Source organism: Scyliorhinus torazame, chromosome 5 (genome assembly GCF_047496885.1).
Source record: "Scyliorhinus torazame isolate Kashiwa2021f chromosome 5, sScyTor2.1, whole genome shotgun sequence".
NCBI classification, from domain to species: Eukaryota; Metazoa; Chordata; class Chondrichthyes; order Carcharhiniformes; family Scyliorhinidae; genus Scyliorhinus; species Scyliorhinus torazame.
This window is the reverse complement of record NC_092711.1, coordinates 118009578-118025119: the sequence shown is the minus strand read 5'-3', so window position 1 is coordinate 118025119 and position 15542 is coordinate 118009578. Positions and strand designations below refer to the sequence as shown.

Sequence of the window (15542 nt, the reverse complement as noted above, 5' to 3'; positions counted from 1 at the left end):
CTCCAACAAGAAGTGTGAGGAGCTTGTGGAGTTTCTTTGTGACTGAGATTGAGTAAATACGATCAGCTGCCTCTGCTGCTTCCCTCCCTTCCACAAGCCCACCGGACCAAACTGTCTCTAAATGTCATCCTTTCCCGAGCCCTGAACCCACATCTTTCTCTAGTTTCTCTACCATCTTTCCTCATGCCCTCTCAGAGCTCATCTTGTCCATGAGACCCAGCTCCTGCTCCACCGACCATATTCCCACAAAACTGATCACCCAACTTCCCCATGTTCACTGACTTTGTTGAATCTTTCCTCTATCAGGTACTGTCCCTCCCCTTCTGCTGTCATTCTACCCTTGTCAAAAAGCAAACCCTTGACTCCACCATCCTTACAAATTACAGCCCCATCGCCAGCACCCCTGACCTCTCCCAAATCCCTGTTCATTTTTCCCAGAACGACATGTTTGAATCCCTCCAATCAGGTTTCTGCTCTGTCACCGTGCTGAATCAACTCTTATCAAAGTCACAAATTACATCCTCTGTGACTGTGACAAAGATAAACTCTCCCCTCTGTCCTCAGCCTGTCTGCAGCCTTTGACAAGGTCGACCACACCATTCTGCTCCGTCACCTCTCCACTGTCACCCAGCTGGGTGGGGCTGCTCTCTCCTGGTTCCATTCTTCTCCATCAGAGTCAGAGAATCACTTGCAATGTCTTCCCTTCCCACTCGCACAGTTACCTCTGGTGTTCCCAAAGGATCCAGACTTGTCTCCTCTTCTTTCTCGTCCACATGTTCCCACAATAACACCATCTGGACACAGTGTCAGTTGTCACAGTTACACTGACAGCTCCCAGCTCCACCTCACCACCACCTCTCTCCACCTTTGTTAAATTCTCAGCCTGTTTGTCTGATATCCAGTGGTGGATGTGCAGACATTTCCTCCAATTAAATATTGGGAAAACCAAAGTCATTGTTTTCATCCCCGAGCTACCAGCTCCATTCCTCTCCCTGGTAACGTCTGACACGAAACCAGACCCGTTTGCACACCTCATGTTTGAATCCGAGATGCACTGCTGGCCCTTGTGTCTGTGTGTCTCAGGCTTTCTCAGTCAAAATTATTGTTTAAAACTTTCCTCACAGAGAGATCAATCATTCTCCTTTCATAATCAGATACATGGAATAAGTCATTCTGAAAGATCTCGTCAGGATTGTGACTTTGAATTTTCTATCTGCAAATCCTCTCCCTCTAACTCCCAGTAAAAGGAGTTTAGAGGTTTTCAGTGGAAATGCAGGATAGAAATTCAGAACAGACCATTCCAGTTTCTATGGTGCATTCTCCCAAATCTATGAATCTCAGTCCCACACACTCCTCTCCCTCTCTGCTCATTGTTCCAGATTCAGTCTCCAGTCTCCTCCTGATTCTTCTCCCCTCTCCAGATTCTCTCTCCTCCTGTCCTTAAACTGGTGACTCAGGCTATGGCTCAATCGCACTCCTTCACACGCATTCTAATAAATAACTCACTCACCCAGTGATCAGGTTAGGTCTGACTGAACGATGACACCTTATATTTACATCACGAATTTAAACATTATTAAATGTGCCAAGCAGTTTCACAGGAATATGAGGACACATTGGGTCAGATGACCAAAGTCTTGGTCAGAGAGTTTTGTTATAAGGAGAGTTTTAAAGGTGGAAAATGAAGTGGAAAAGTAGAGAGATTTAGGGATGAAATTCCAGAGTTAGAGTACAGCCAGCTGACGGCACGGCCCCCAATTGGAATGTGATTAAAGTCAGGGATAAAGGACATCCAGGAATAATGCTCCATGTACGTGGGCCCCATAGCCCAGGCTCAAGGCCCATATCTGAACTTTGGGACAGAGTTTGACCATCCCTGGTCTCAGAGAAAAACAATTCCCCGATAAACATCTTGTAAGATCTTGGTTTATCTGTAACATAAAAAGTTCGGACCATTTGAGTCCTGTGCACTCGATGGGGATTGACTTTAACAGATTTAAAATCCTCTGGATCTCAGCGTCACAACAAGAATATGTTTCAATCGAGATTTAAATATATAAATATTGAAAAACTGAACAAGAATGGGGAAAGACCCATGGGGAAAGACCCATTCAAAGTGAGAATGAATGGTCTCTGTTTAAGGGGGGGACTCCTTCAGAATGAACACTTCCCACCAGCAGCACCAACTCCCCTCCCCCTCCCTGTTCACTGAACATTCCTTCACCCACTCATCCTCCCTTGCACAGCCAGCCAATGGCCCCCAGCCTGCATTCACATTCAGCATGGAGTCAGTGAAAGGCTGAGCTGGCCCCGGGATGTAAGAACGGACAAGAGCTGGAAGTGGTTCCAGTCAATACAGTTTGTGCAACATTATTAAATAAAGAAACTTCATATCTTGTCAAATCCCCATTTCAGACACTTGGTGAATTACAATTTGGAGCCCAGACCCTTCCTGTTGCTTCTATTTGGTGGATCATAGAATTTACAGTGCAGAAGGAGGCCATTTGGCCCATCGAGTCTGCACCGGCTCTTGGAAAGAGCACCCTACCCAAGGTCCACACCTCCACCCTATCCCCATTACCCAGTAACCCCACCCAACACTAAGGGCAATGGTAGACATTAAGGGCAATTTAGCATGGCCAATCCACCTAACCTACACATCTTTGGACTGTGGGAGGAAACCGGAGCACCAGGCGAAAACCCACGCTGACACGGGGAGAACGTGCAGACTCCGTACAGTGATCCAAGCCGGGGTTCGAACCTGGGAGCCACGAGCTGTGAAGCAATTGTGCTAACCACTATGCTACCGTGCAGCCCTGTGTGGTTTCAGCAGAGGTAGAGACAGGCTGCTCACATCCCTGCTCTCACTGCCCAGAGGCTTGTCACAGAATCATAGAATTTACAGTGCAGAAGGAGGTCATTCAGCCCATCGAGTCTGCACCGGCCCTTGGAAACAGCACCCTACTCAAGCCCCACAACTCCATCCTCTCCCCTTTATCCCCATAACCCAACCTAACCTTTTTGGACACTAAGGGCAATTTAGAATGGCCAATCCACCTGACCTGCACATCATTGGAGGGTCTCCACCCTTTCAGAGATCCGGAGGGTCCTGGGACAGACTGACCCATCTGTACCTGTGCCGGGCAGATTCAGCTGGAGACGGGGCGGCGTGTTGGATACTGCCTGTGGGTTTGGGGACAATGGGTCTAAGGTGGGAGCCCTTTGCTGGAGATCAATGACGTGTTGACAGTATCTGTCATCCTGTTCAAGGCAGCAGACATCTCCTGCATGGCCGTGGTCATGACCTACACCGACCCATTTCAGAGCCGTGCTTGAAGCTCCATGGAGGCAGCCACTCTCTCCATGGCAGACAGTCTCTGGAACCTCCTCCAGCCCTACAACTCTCCAAGCTCCCTCACTCCTCCAATTGGGAGAGATGGTGGCATCGTGGTAATGTCACTGGATTAGTGATCCAGAGGCCCAGGCTAATGCTCTGGAGACACGGATTCAAATCCCAAATCCAATGAATAAACCTGGAATTCTAAAGTTAGTCTCAGCGGCCGTGACAACTATCATCGATTGTTGGGAAAACCCATCTGGTTCACTAATGCCCTTTAAGGAGGGTAATCTGCCATCCTTACCTGGTCTGGCCTACATGTGACTCCAGACCCACAGCAATGTGGTTAACTCTAGTGCTGAGTTGGCCACTCAGTTGAAGGGCAATTAGGGATGGGTAACTAAACCCGGCCTTTCCAGTGATGTCCACATCCCATAAAACAATCACAAAAAAATCCTCACCCCCTTCAGCTCCTTGACTTGCTTCACTCCACCATTGGCAGAGGCACCTTCACCTACCGAGGTCCTGAGGGCTGGAAACCCCTCACTAAACCTGTCTGCTTACCTTTTCCACCCAGCTTCTGTCCCTCTGTGAAGGGTCTCCGACATTTTAACCTGTTGATGGGTAAATGCCAGTTGTTGTTGTCACTGCCTCACATTGGAAAACTCAGGAATGTCGCAACAACACTCGGAAACTTCAGACCGAAGATTCTCACATTCAGTCAGGAACAAGTCACAGCTTTGCATCATCTCTCATTGGACAGCACATTTTGTAAAACAAATCACCATCTAATAATGTTCTTAAATGTCAGAAATTAATTGCATGTGAATAGAATGAGCTCTCTCTGGCTCTCAGTAACAAAGCTTCCACAGCAGCTTGCTGGGTGACACACACAGCACAGGCCTGTTCTCTCTGTCACAAACCCTGAAACCAGATTTCTAAACTGGAGAAGGTTGGATCTGACGACCCAAATATAAACCAACTGTCTGAGTAAAGGTTAAAACGGTTCGACAGGAAAATCACTTTGGACAGGAAAGATTGTCAAAGTGATCGGTGCTGGATTCAGACTAACACCAAACACTCTGACTGGATCCAGAGGAAGGAGAACACAAGAGACTCCAGCCCCGGAGATCAGCTCCATCTGTCCCAGTGTCTGATCCGGGATCAGTAAACCATTCCGAGGAGACTGTCACCTCTGCCTGGAGATCAGCTCCATCTGTCCGAGTGTCTGATCCGGGATCAGTAAACCATTCCGAGGAGACTGTCACCTCCAGCCCCGGAGATCAGCTCCATCTGTCCGAGCGTCTGATCCGGGATCAGTAAACCATTCCGAGGAGAACGTCACCTCCAGCCCCGGAGATCAGCTCCATCTGTCCAAGTGTCTGATCCGGGATCAGTAAACCATTCCGAGGAGAACGTCACCTCCAACCCCGGAGATCAGCATCTCCCTGATCCGGGACCAGTAGACCATTCTCACATGTTGTGGGTCACATGTATTATCTGCCGATTTAGCTGGTGGACCAAATCTACACTGTCGCTTATTCACAAATTGCTTTAAAATCACCAATCACTTGGATCCCCTTTTTGGGTAAACTCTTGACTCCTGGACTAAAATCTTTCAGTTTTCAGCATTCATCATGAAATGAAATTAAAATCACTTATTGTCACAAGTAGGCTTCAATGAAGTTACTGTGAAAAGCCCCTAGTTGCCACATTCTGGTGCCTCTTCAGGGTGGCTGGTACGGGAATTAATCTTGTTGACTCTAAACACAGTTGTAAAGAAGCCTTCTGTCTGTATCTCGGAGCTCTGAACCATGGAAGAGAGTGACTGGGGCATGTTTCTTACACACCTCAGGGTTAACCCACACATTGGATTGGATTGGATTTGTTTATTGTCACGTGTACCGAGGTACAGTGAAAAGTATTTTTCTGCGAGCAGCTCAACAGATCATTAAGTACATGAGAAGAAAAGGGAATAAAAGAAAATACATAATAGGGCAACACAACATATACAATGTAACTGTATATGTTGTATATGTAACTGTATATGTAACTGGCATCGGATAAAGCATACAGGGTGTAGTGTTAATGAAATCAGTCCATAAGAGGGTCATTTAGGAGTCTGGTGACAGTGGGGAAGAAGCTGTTTTTGAGTCTGTTCGTGCGTGTTCTCAGACTTCTGTATCTCCTGCCCGATGGAAGAAGTTGGAAGAGCGAGTGAGCCGGGTGGGAGGGATCTTTGATTATACTGCCCGCTTTCCCCAGGCAGCGGGAGGTGTAGATGGAGTCAATGGATGGGAGGCAGGTTTGTGTGATGGACTGGGCTGTGTTCACGCCTCTCTGAAGTTTCTTGCGGTCCTGGGCCAAGCAGTTGCCATACCAGGCTGTGATGCAGCCCGATAGGATGCTTTCTATGGTGCATCTGTAAAGGTTGGTAAGAGTCAATGTGGACATGCCGAATTTCCTTAGTTTCCTGAGGAAGTATAGGCGCTGTTGTGCTTTCTTGGTGGTAGCGTCGACGTGGGTGGACCAGGACAGATTTTTGGAGATGTGCACCCCTAGGAATTTGAAATTCAGTCCTGGATCTGATTGACAGCAGTGGAAACAGCCGAATCCAATCCCTGGAGAGACTCATGAAGTCGCTGGTGTTTCAGCATAAGTTACAAGTCAGTGAATCCATTCCCGCGCTTGGGGCAGGTGAACGATTTCTCTCCAGGGTGAACTCGCTGGTGAATCGTCAGCTCATTGCTGCTTCTAAAGCTCTGCTCACATGCAAAACATGTAAAAGGTTTTATATCAGAGTGAATTTGTTGGTGTTTCAGCAGGTTGTATGACTGAGTGAATTCCTTCCCACACACAAAGCAGGTGAACGGTCTCTCCCCAGTGTGAATTCGCTGGTGCATCACTAGACCATTGCTGCTTCGAAAGCTCTGCTCATAGTCGAAACATTTAAAAGGTTTTATATCAGAGTGAATTTGTTGGTGTTTCAGTAGGTGATAAGACTGAAGGAATCCCTTCCCACACACAGAGCAGGTAAACGGTCTCTCCCCAGTGTGAATTCTCTGATGTACAGTAAGTTCAGATGATCGCCTGAAGCCAGTCCCACAGTGAGAGCATCTGAATGGTCTCTCGTCAGTGTGAACACGTTGATGACAGGTCACTTCCCCGGAAGTTTTAAAGCACTTCTCACAGTCTGGACATTTAAAAGGTCTTTTATCAGTGTGAACTCACTGGTGTTTCTGCAGGTTAGATGTAGCAGTGAATCCCTTTCCACACAAGGAGCAGGTGAATGGCTTCTCCTCACTGTGAATGTGTTGGTGTCTCAACAGATACTTTTTGCGTTTAAATTTCTTCTCACAGTCACAACATTTGAAAGGTGTCTGATCAGTGTGAACATACTGGTGTGTCAGCAGGCTGGATGACTGAGTGAATCCCTTCCCACAGGTGGAGCAGGTGAATGGCCTCTCCCCAGTGTGACTGCGTCGATGCATTTCCAGTTCAGAAGGGTAACTGAATCCCTTCCAACAGTCCCCACATTTCCACGGTTTCTCCATGGTGCCGGTGTCCTTGTGTCTCTCCAGGTTGAATGACAAGTTGAACTCTCATCCAGACACACAACACGTGTATGTTTCTCCCCACTGTGAATGATGTGATGGTTTTTCTGCCTATGTAATTGGTTAAAGCTATTCCCACATCAGTTCACTGGAACACTCACTGTCTGTGTGCGTCTCGGTGCTTTTTCAGTCACACTGATATTTGAAATCTTTTCCCACAAACTGAACAGACAAACATTACACCTTCCACATTCAAAGGCTGGGATATTCAGGTTCTAAAGAATTGAGTGACTGTCAGATCTTGATGTTTGGTTGAGTTTTCTGTCGGCCAATCCTCCGCTTGTAATCCCCTGTAAAAGGAGTTTACAAAAGTCATCACTGTCAGTCCAGGATAGAAATTCTGAACAGACAATTCTAGTTTCTCTGGAACATTTTTCCCTCTCTTGTTCCCCCAAAGCTGTAAATCCCCGTCCCACACACTCTCCCTCCTCCCTGGGCTGAAATCCAAACCCATTCCACCATCTGCACCATTTATTTCCTCCACTCCCAGTTTTCTCGCTCCCTCTCCTCTGCCTGGGTTCAGTTCTCCAGCTCCTGTCTGCAGACTGACAATAAAACCAATGGGTCTTATTGGGGGTTTGGGGCCTCGACTCACCCGCCTGAGTCCAGCTTCATATTCACACTGCGCATGCTCCAGCTCACAATGGCTGGGGAGTGATTGACGGCAGGTCACGACCAATAGGAAGAAGGTAATCCGGGTCTGGATTGACCCTGCAACCAGCCGCCATCTTGGGAAAGGACGTCGGGTCTTTTCTTCTCGGAGTGGAGCGCTGGGGCGGCCATCTTAGTATGGGAAGAGTGAGTGGGCGGGGCTTCTTCCCCTGTGACAGGCCCGGGGCAACCAGCGACAACCACCTTCTTGGGAATGGAAGTCGGGTCTTTTGTTCTGGAGCGGAGCGCTTGGGCGGCCATCTTAGTACGGGAAGAAGTTGTGGGCGGGTTTCCGCTCTGGTGACAACACTCGAGTCACCCGGCGGCCGCCGCCATCTTATGGCGGGATTTTCTATCCGGGTCTTTAGTGAAGGACAATGAGCTGGAGCTGAGGTTGGAAAGTGTTCAGAGGAAGGTCTGAAATCAGATTTACAGCCAAATATCTGTAAGAACCACAAAGTTCACATTCAGTATGTTTGCCAAATGAAATCACAATGCTGCAAACACTCAGTTCTGAAGAAGAATCAGATTGCATTGGAAATGTTAACTCTCTTTCTCTCTCTTCACAGAAGCTGCCAAACCTGCTGAGGATTTCCACAACTTTCTGTTTTCACTTCACATTTCCAGCTTCCGCAGTGTTTTACTCAAATTATTATTATGTTTTTGAAATTCTTTTACATAACCAGTTAAGAGTAAAACAATTGTCACCATTTAAATGTCCAAATCAGTGATATTTATTGGTTTAACTGAGACTGGGCTGTTCAGGAGCAATGTCAGAAATCACTTCACAAAATATAGTGAAATCTGGAATTCTGTTCAGATTCTGTCAACAGAAACTATAAAAACTGAGATTGATTGAAGTTTGTGAGACAAGAGTATTAATGGTTATAGAATCAAGGGAGATGGATGGATTGAAAAACAGATCAGGCATCTGCAAACTGGAGCTTCATGTCTGAGGTTGAACTGATTCTGGTTTTGTTTTGAAGGTGGCGTCGGTTTCCTGTCCTGTCGATTATCTCCACACCCGTGGGTAATTTGCTGGAGGTGAGATAATCTTTATTTGTGTCACAAGTAGGCTTACATTAACACTGCAGTGATTAACTATGATTAACACAAACTGATTTGACTTGATTTTTATTCCGAATTTAATTTCTTATAACAAGGTTGGAGTTTATGCAACATAATAATAACAGTCTTTCTTATTGTCACAAGTAGGCTTATATGAACACTGCAATGAAGTTACTGTGAAAATCCCCTTATGAAACACTCTGGCGCCTGTTCGGGTAAATTGAGGGAAAATTTAGAATGTCCAGTTCACCTCACGTCTTTCGGGACTTGTGGGAGACCCACGCAGACACGGGGAAAACGTGCAGACTTCGCACAGTGACCCAAGTGGGAATCAAACCCAGGTCCCTGGTGCTGTGAAGCAGCAGTGCTAACAATTGTGCTACCGTGACGGGGAAGAGGGTTGGTGCAGTGACACAGCCTTATCTGATCCCAGTCTTCACTGAAATAGTGTCTGGGGTGTTTCCATTGATGAGGATCATGGATTGTGTGTCATCATTGTGCAGGCGGAGGATGGTGGCCAATTTCTGAGGACAGTCAAATTTGAAGAACATACTGAATAAAACATCACTTTGACGGTGCAAAGCATTTTTGTGAGGTCAGAAAACACCAAGAACTGTGATTGGTGCTGTTCCTTGTATTTTCCTTGGGTTTGTCAAGTAGTGTAGATCATGTCTTTGGTGCCTCATGAAGGGAGAAAACCAAACTGTGACTCTGGAAGGAGCTCTTTGGCCACGAAGAGGGGATCATTGAGGAGGATCCTGGTAGTGATCTTCTCTGTGGCAGACATCAGGGAGTCGCCTGTGCAGTTACCATAATCAGACTTGTCTCTCTTCTTGAATATAGTCACAGTGTCTTTGAGATCCCCCGGCATGCATTCATCTTCCCAGGTGAGGAATATGAGATTGTGTAGCTATGCCAGGAGTGTAACCCCGCCATGCTTCAGAATTTCAGCAGCGATTCATTCTGCTCCAGAGGCCGTGTTGTTTTTCAGCTGTTGAATGGTTTTTTCACTCCGCTCCAGATCGGGGTACCACGGGGACTGAGCCGGACAGGATACTGTGGAATGGATTTGAGGACGTTAAAGCCAAAGACAGAGTCTCGGTCGAGGGGTTCTTCAGAATGTTCCCTTCAGTGAGCACTGACTGACTCTCTGTCCTTGATGAGTTCCCCTCCACATTTTACTCTCAGTGGGGTGGGCCATTGACTGCTTAGGTCATCAGTTGTATTGGCAGCACTGGTGAAACCATGCATGCCATTTTTTTCCATGAGCTCTTGGCTATCCCTCATTCTTTCTACCCTCTAAAGGCTTCAGAAACTTAGAAAACCTAGAGCAGGCACCTCAAAAGCACTGGAGCAGTACTTGCAGCAGTGCCTTCACAAGATGCTCCAAATCCAGGGGCAAGGAGGGCGGTCCAACAGAGGAGAGGAAATGAGAAAACTGGGAGTGGAGGAAAGAAAGTCGGGGGCAGAGGTGAGTGTAGTGGCCATCACTAAGGAGAAAGTGCTGGGGAAGCTGAAAGGTCTGAAGGTGGATAAAACACCCAGTCCGGGTGGACTACACCCCAGGATTCCGAAGGACATAACTGCGGAGGTTGTGGGGCCATTGGTGGTGATCCTTCAGGGATCACTGGAGTCAAGAGACTCCCGGGGTACAGGGAAGTGACGAATGTCACACCCCAGTTTAAGAAAGGCAAGAGGTAGCAGATGAGACATTTTTGGCTGGTTAGTCTGACTTTGATTGTTGATAAGATTTAGAGTCCATTGTTGAGGATGATATTCCGGAGTTCTTGGAAGTGCATGGTAAAATAGGACGGAGTCAGCATGGCTTCATCAAGGGGAGGTCATGCCTGACAAATCTGTTAGAATTCTTTGAGGAGGTAAAAAGGAAGTTAGACAATGGAGAGCCAGTGGATATGATCCGTTTGGGTTTCCAGAAGGCGTTTGACAAGGTGCCATACAACAGGCTGCAAAATTAAGATAAGAGCCCATGGTGTTAGGGGCAAGGTACTTGAATGGTTAAGAGAATTAGTTGACAGGCGGAGAGTGGGGATAAAGGGGTCTATTTCAGGATGGCAGCCTGGTGAATATTGGTGTTCCACAGGGGTCAGTGCTGGACCACAACTATTCAATACATTAACGATCTGGAAGAAGGTACAGAGGGCACTGTTGCTAAGCTTGCAGATGCTAGAAAGATGTGTAGAGGGACAGGTAGTGTTGAGGAAGCGGAGAGGCTGCAGAAGGACTTGGACAGGTTAGGAGAGTGAGCAAAGAAGTGACAGATGTTATAGAATATGGAAAAGTGTGAGGTTATGCACTTTGGAAGGAAGAATCGAGGCAGACTATTTTCTAAATGGAGAACGACTTGTTAGGTGAATTGGACATTCTGAATTCTCCCTCTGTGTCCCCGAACAGGCGCTGGACTGTGGCGACGAGGAGATTTTCACAGAAACTTCATTGCAGTGTTACTGTAAGCCTACTTGTGACACTAATATAGATTATCATTATTATTATTAGCTGGAGTACTGTGTGCAGTTCTGGTCGCCACATTACAGGAAGGATGTGATTGCTGATCAAGGTGTACAAGATTATGAGGGCCATGGACAGGGTGGGTAGGGAGCAGCTGTTCCCCTCAGTTGAAGGGTCAGTCACAAGGGGACACAAGTTCATGGTGAGGGGCGGGGGTTTGAGGAAAAACCTTTTCACCCAGAGGGTGGTGACAATCTGGAATGCACTGCCTGGGAGGGTGGTAGAGGCGGGTTGCCTCACATCCTTTAAAAAGTACCTGGATGAAGACTGGCACGTCATAACATTCAAGGCTATGGATCAACTGCTGGCAAATAGGGTTAGGTAGGTAGGTCAGGTGTTTTTCGTGTCTCAGTGTTGGATTGGATTTGGATTTTGTTTATTGTACCGAGGTACAGTGAAAAGTATTTTTCTGCGAGCAGCTCAACAGATCATTAAATACATGAAAAGAAAAGGAAATAAAAGAAAATACATAATAGGGCAACACAAGGTACACAATGTAACTACGTAAACACCGGCATCGGGTGAAGCATACAGGGTGTAGTGTTAATCAGGTCAGTCCATAAGAGGGTCATTTAGGAGTCTGGTAACAGCGGAGAAGAAGCTGTTTTTGAGTCTGTTCATGCGTGTTCTCAGACTTTTGTATCTCCTGCCCGATGGAAGAAGTTGGAAGAGTGAGTAAGCCGGGTGGCAGGGGTCTTTGATTATGCTGCCCATTTTCCCCAGGCAGCGGGAGGTGTAGATGGAGTCAATGGATGGGAGGCAGGTTTGTGTGATGGACTGGGCTGTGTTCACGACTCTCTGAAGTTTCTTACGGTCTTGGGCTGAAAAGTTGCCATACCAAACTGTGATGATAGGATCTGTAAAAGTTGATATGAGTTAATGTGGACATGCCGAATTTCCTTAGTTTCCTGAGGAAATATAGGCGCTGTTGTGCTTTCTTGGTGGCAGCGTCGACGTGGGTGGACCAGGAAAGATTTTTGGAGATGTGTACCCCTAGGAATTTGAAACTGCTAACCATCTCCACCTTGGCCCAGTTGATGCTGACAGGGGTGTGTACAGTTCTTTGCTTCCTAAAGTCAATGACCTGCTCTTTAGTTTTGCTGGATTTGAGGGATAGATAGTTGTCGCTGCACCACTCCACGAGGTTCTCTATCTCCCTCTTGTAATCTGACTCATGCAGACTTGATGGGCGAAAGGCCTCTTCACTGTTGCTGTTGATACAATGTTAGGGGGCATTGTAGACAGTCCAGACGATGGCATAAAATTATAAGGAGATATTGACAGACTAGGTGAATGGGCAAATTTGTGACAGATGGAATTCAATGTAATCAAGTGTGAGGTTATCCGTTTTGAACCCAAAAAAAAAAGAACAGAGGACTTTCTAAATGGAAAGAGGTTAAGTACAGTGGATGGCGAAGGTGCACAGATCCTTAAAATGCCCCGAACAAGTGCAGAAATCTTCAAAAAGGAATGCTAGCATTTATATCCAGAGGATTGGAGTATGAAGTCACAGAGGTTATGCTGCAGTTATACAAAACCCTGGTAAGACCCCACTTGGAGAACTGTGAGCCATTCTGGGCACCACACCTTCGGGAGGATATTGTGGCCTTGGAGGGAGTGCAATATACTTTACTAAAACGATACGCCACGATACCTGGACTACGGGGGTTAGGTTACGGTGAGAGATTATTGATTGATTGGTTTTGTTTATTGTCACGTGTCCCGGGGCTCGTTGGTCTAGGAGTATGATTCTCGCTTTGGGTGTCTCCGTTTCGAAACTTGCGGGAGGTCCCGGGTTCAAATCCCGGACGAGCCCTTTGATAAGGTTTTCTGTTGGTCAAGCGATATGTTTTCTTCATTTCTTTGAGGCGCATTCGGCGGGATTCATTCACATTGGGGTTCCTTTGAGAAGCTGAGCTCACACAGCAGGGAACCAATACGTTCCCGAGACAATCGAGACATTTTCTGGGGCAGCACGGTAGCCTTGTGGATAGCACAATTGCTTCACAGCTCCAGGGTCCCAGGTTCGATTCCGGCTTGGGTCACTGTCTGTGCGGAGTCTGCACATCCTCCCCGTGTGTGCGTGGGTTTCCTCCGGGTGCTCCGGTTTCCTCCCACAATCCAAAGATGTGCAGGTTACTGGGTTATGGGGATAGGGTGGAGGTGTTGACCTTGGGTAGGGTGCTCTTTCCAAGAGCCGGTGCAGACTCGATGGGCCGAATAGCCTCCTTCTGCACTGTAAATTCTATAATTCTATGTGCCGAGGTACAGTGAAAAGTATTGTTCTGCGGACAGTCCATAAAGATCGTTCCATACATGAAATAAACCCACAGGACCTACATAAATGCACAGGCAAGGGGTGAGCATACAGAGTGCATTACTACTCAGTAGAGAAGATGTGTGAAGAGATCAGTTCAGTCCATAAGAAGATCATTCAGGAGTCTGGTAACAGCGGGGAAGAAACTGTTGTTGAACCTGTTAGTGCGTGTTCTCAGACTTTTCTCTGATGGGAGAAGTTGGACGAGTGAGTAAACCGGATGGGAGGGGTCTTTGATTATGCTGCCCCCTTTCCCAAGGCAGAGGGAGGTGTAGACGGAGTCAGTGGATGGGAGGCAGGTCTGTGTGATGGACTGGGCTGTGTTCACGATTCTCTGAAGTTTCTTACGATCTGGGTTTGAGGGGCAAGTTGTCTGAGGTGGACTGGGAAACTGGTGGGAGACAGGGAACAGCTAATATTTTAGGAATTATTACATGTTTACCAGGGCATCGGTTAGCTCAGTTGGCTGGACGGCTGGTTCGTGACACAGAGCGAGGCTAACAGCACGGTTCGACTCCCACACCGGTTGAGGTTAGCCATGAAGGCCCGGCCTTATCAACATTACCCCTCACCTGAGGTGTGGTGACCCTCAGATTAAATCACCACCAGTCAGCTCGCTCTCTCTCTCTCTTGCTTTCTCTCTCAAAGGGGAAAGCAGTTTGTAATCCTCTGGGTATTTTGTGACTTTTATTTCACATTTATACAACAAATATAGGTTCTATTAAGGAACAAAATTCCAAAAGGAAAAGTGATACAACCGTGGCGAACAAGAAAAGTTAAATGTTCCATTAGATGGAATACAATGTGGAAAAGTGTGAGGTTATGCACTTTGGAAGGAGGAATGGAGGCATAGACTATTTTCTAAATGGGGAAATGCTTAGAAAATTAGAAGCACAAGGGGACTTGGGAGTCCTTATCCACCATTCTCTTAAGGTTAACGTGCAGGTTCAGTCGGCAGTTAGGAAGGCAAATGCAATGTTAGCATTCATGTCGAGAGGGCTAGAATACAAGACCAGGGATGTACTTCTGAGGCTGTATATGGCTCTGGTCAGACCCCATTTGGAGTATTGTGAGCAGTTTTGGGCCCCGTATCTAAGGACTGCTGTCCTTGGAAAGGGTCCAGAGGAGGTTCACAAGAATAATCTCTGGAATTAAGAGCTTGTCATATGAGGAACGGTTGAGGACTCTGTGTCTGTACTCGTTGGAGTTTAGAAGGATGAGAGGGGATCTTCTTGAAACTTCTAGGATACTGCAAGGCCTGGATAGAGTGGATGTGTAGAGGATGTTTCCACTTGTCGGAAAAACTAGAAGCAGAGGACACAATCACAGACTAAAGGGACAATCCTTTAAAACAGAGGTGAGGAGGAATTTCCTGAACCAGAGGGTGGTGAATCTGTGAAACTCTTTGCCGCAGAAGGCTGTGGAGGCCAATTAACTGAGTTTTTAAGACCGAGATAGATAGGTTCTTGATTAATAAGGGGATCAGGGGTTATGGGAAAAAGGCAGGAGAATGGGGATGAGAAAAATATCAGCCATGATTGAATGGCGGAGCAGATTTGATGGGCCGAGTGGCCTAATTCTGCTCCTATGTCTTATGGGTACACCCCAGCGTCTGTTTGGGTGCACTGAGGGAGAATTCAGAATGTCCAATTCGCCTAACAGCATGTCTTTCAGGAAACCGGAGCACCCAGAGGAAACCCACACAGACACGGGGAGAACGTGCAGACTCCACACAGTGTCCCAAGCCGGGAATCGAACCCGGGCCCCTGGCGCTGTGAATCAACAGTGCTAACCACTGTGCTACTTTAAATTTAAAGTGCCCAAATTTTTCCCAATTAATGGGCAATTTTGCGTGGCCAATCCACCTACCCTGCACATCTTTGGGTTGTGGAGGTGAGACCCACGCAGAGAATGTGCAAACTCCACATGGACAGTGACCCGAGACCGGGATCGAACCCGGGTCCTCGGCGACCTGAGGAAAAGTGCTAACCGCTGTGTCACCATGCCGCCCGTGAGGATTCTTTTGTAG

The 15542-nt window shown here is 47.1% G+C and overlaps 1 protein-coding gene and 1 long non-coding RNA gene across 4 annotated transcripts in view; one reads left to right on the top strand and one right to left on the bottom strand.

Moving 5' to 3' along the window:
* Window positions 1-1517: 1517 nt before the first annotated feature.
* Window positions 1518-7572, bottom strand: LOC140419586 (uncharacterized). Of its 2 annotated transcripts, none has more exons than XR_011945882.1 (2): window positions 7547-7572; window positions 1518-7241 (listed from the first exon to the last, which is right to left on the bottom strand). It is a non-coding gene; the product is annotated as an uncharacterized lncRNA (long non-coding RNA). The 2 variants fall into 2 exon arrangements; XR_011945881.1 differs by lacking the exon at window positions 7547-7572 and adding an exon at window positions 7411-7536.
* Window positions 7573-7800: 228 nt separating this feature from the next.
* The window catches only part of LOC140421682 (leucine-rich repeat and immunoglobulin-like domain-containing nogo receptor-interacting protein 1), a 216193-nt gene continuing 208451 nt past the window's right edge, over window positions 7801-15542 (top strand). For both annotated transcript variants that reach the window (XR_011946994.1, XM_072506481.1), the window contains exons 1-2: window positions 7801-8047; window positions 8589-8646. The gene's annotated coding sequence lies outside the window, so the exon portion shown is untranslated. The remainder of the gene's footprint in view (window positions 8048-8588; window positions 8647-15542) is intronic.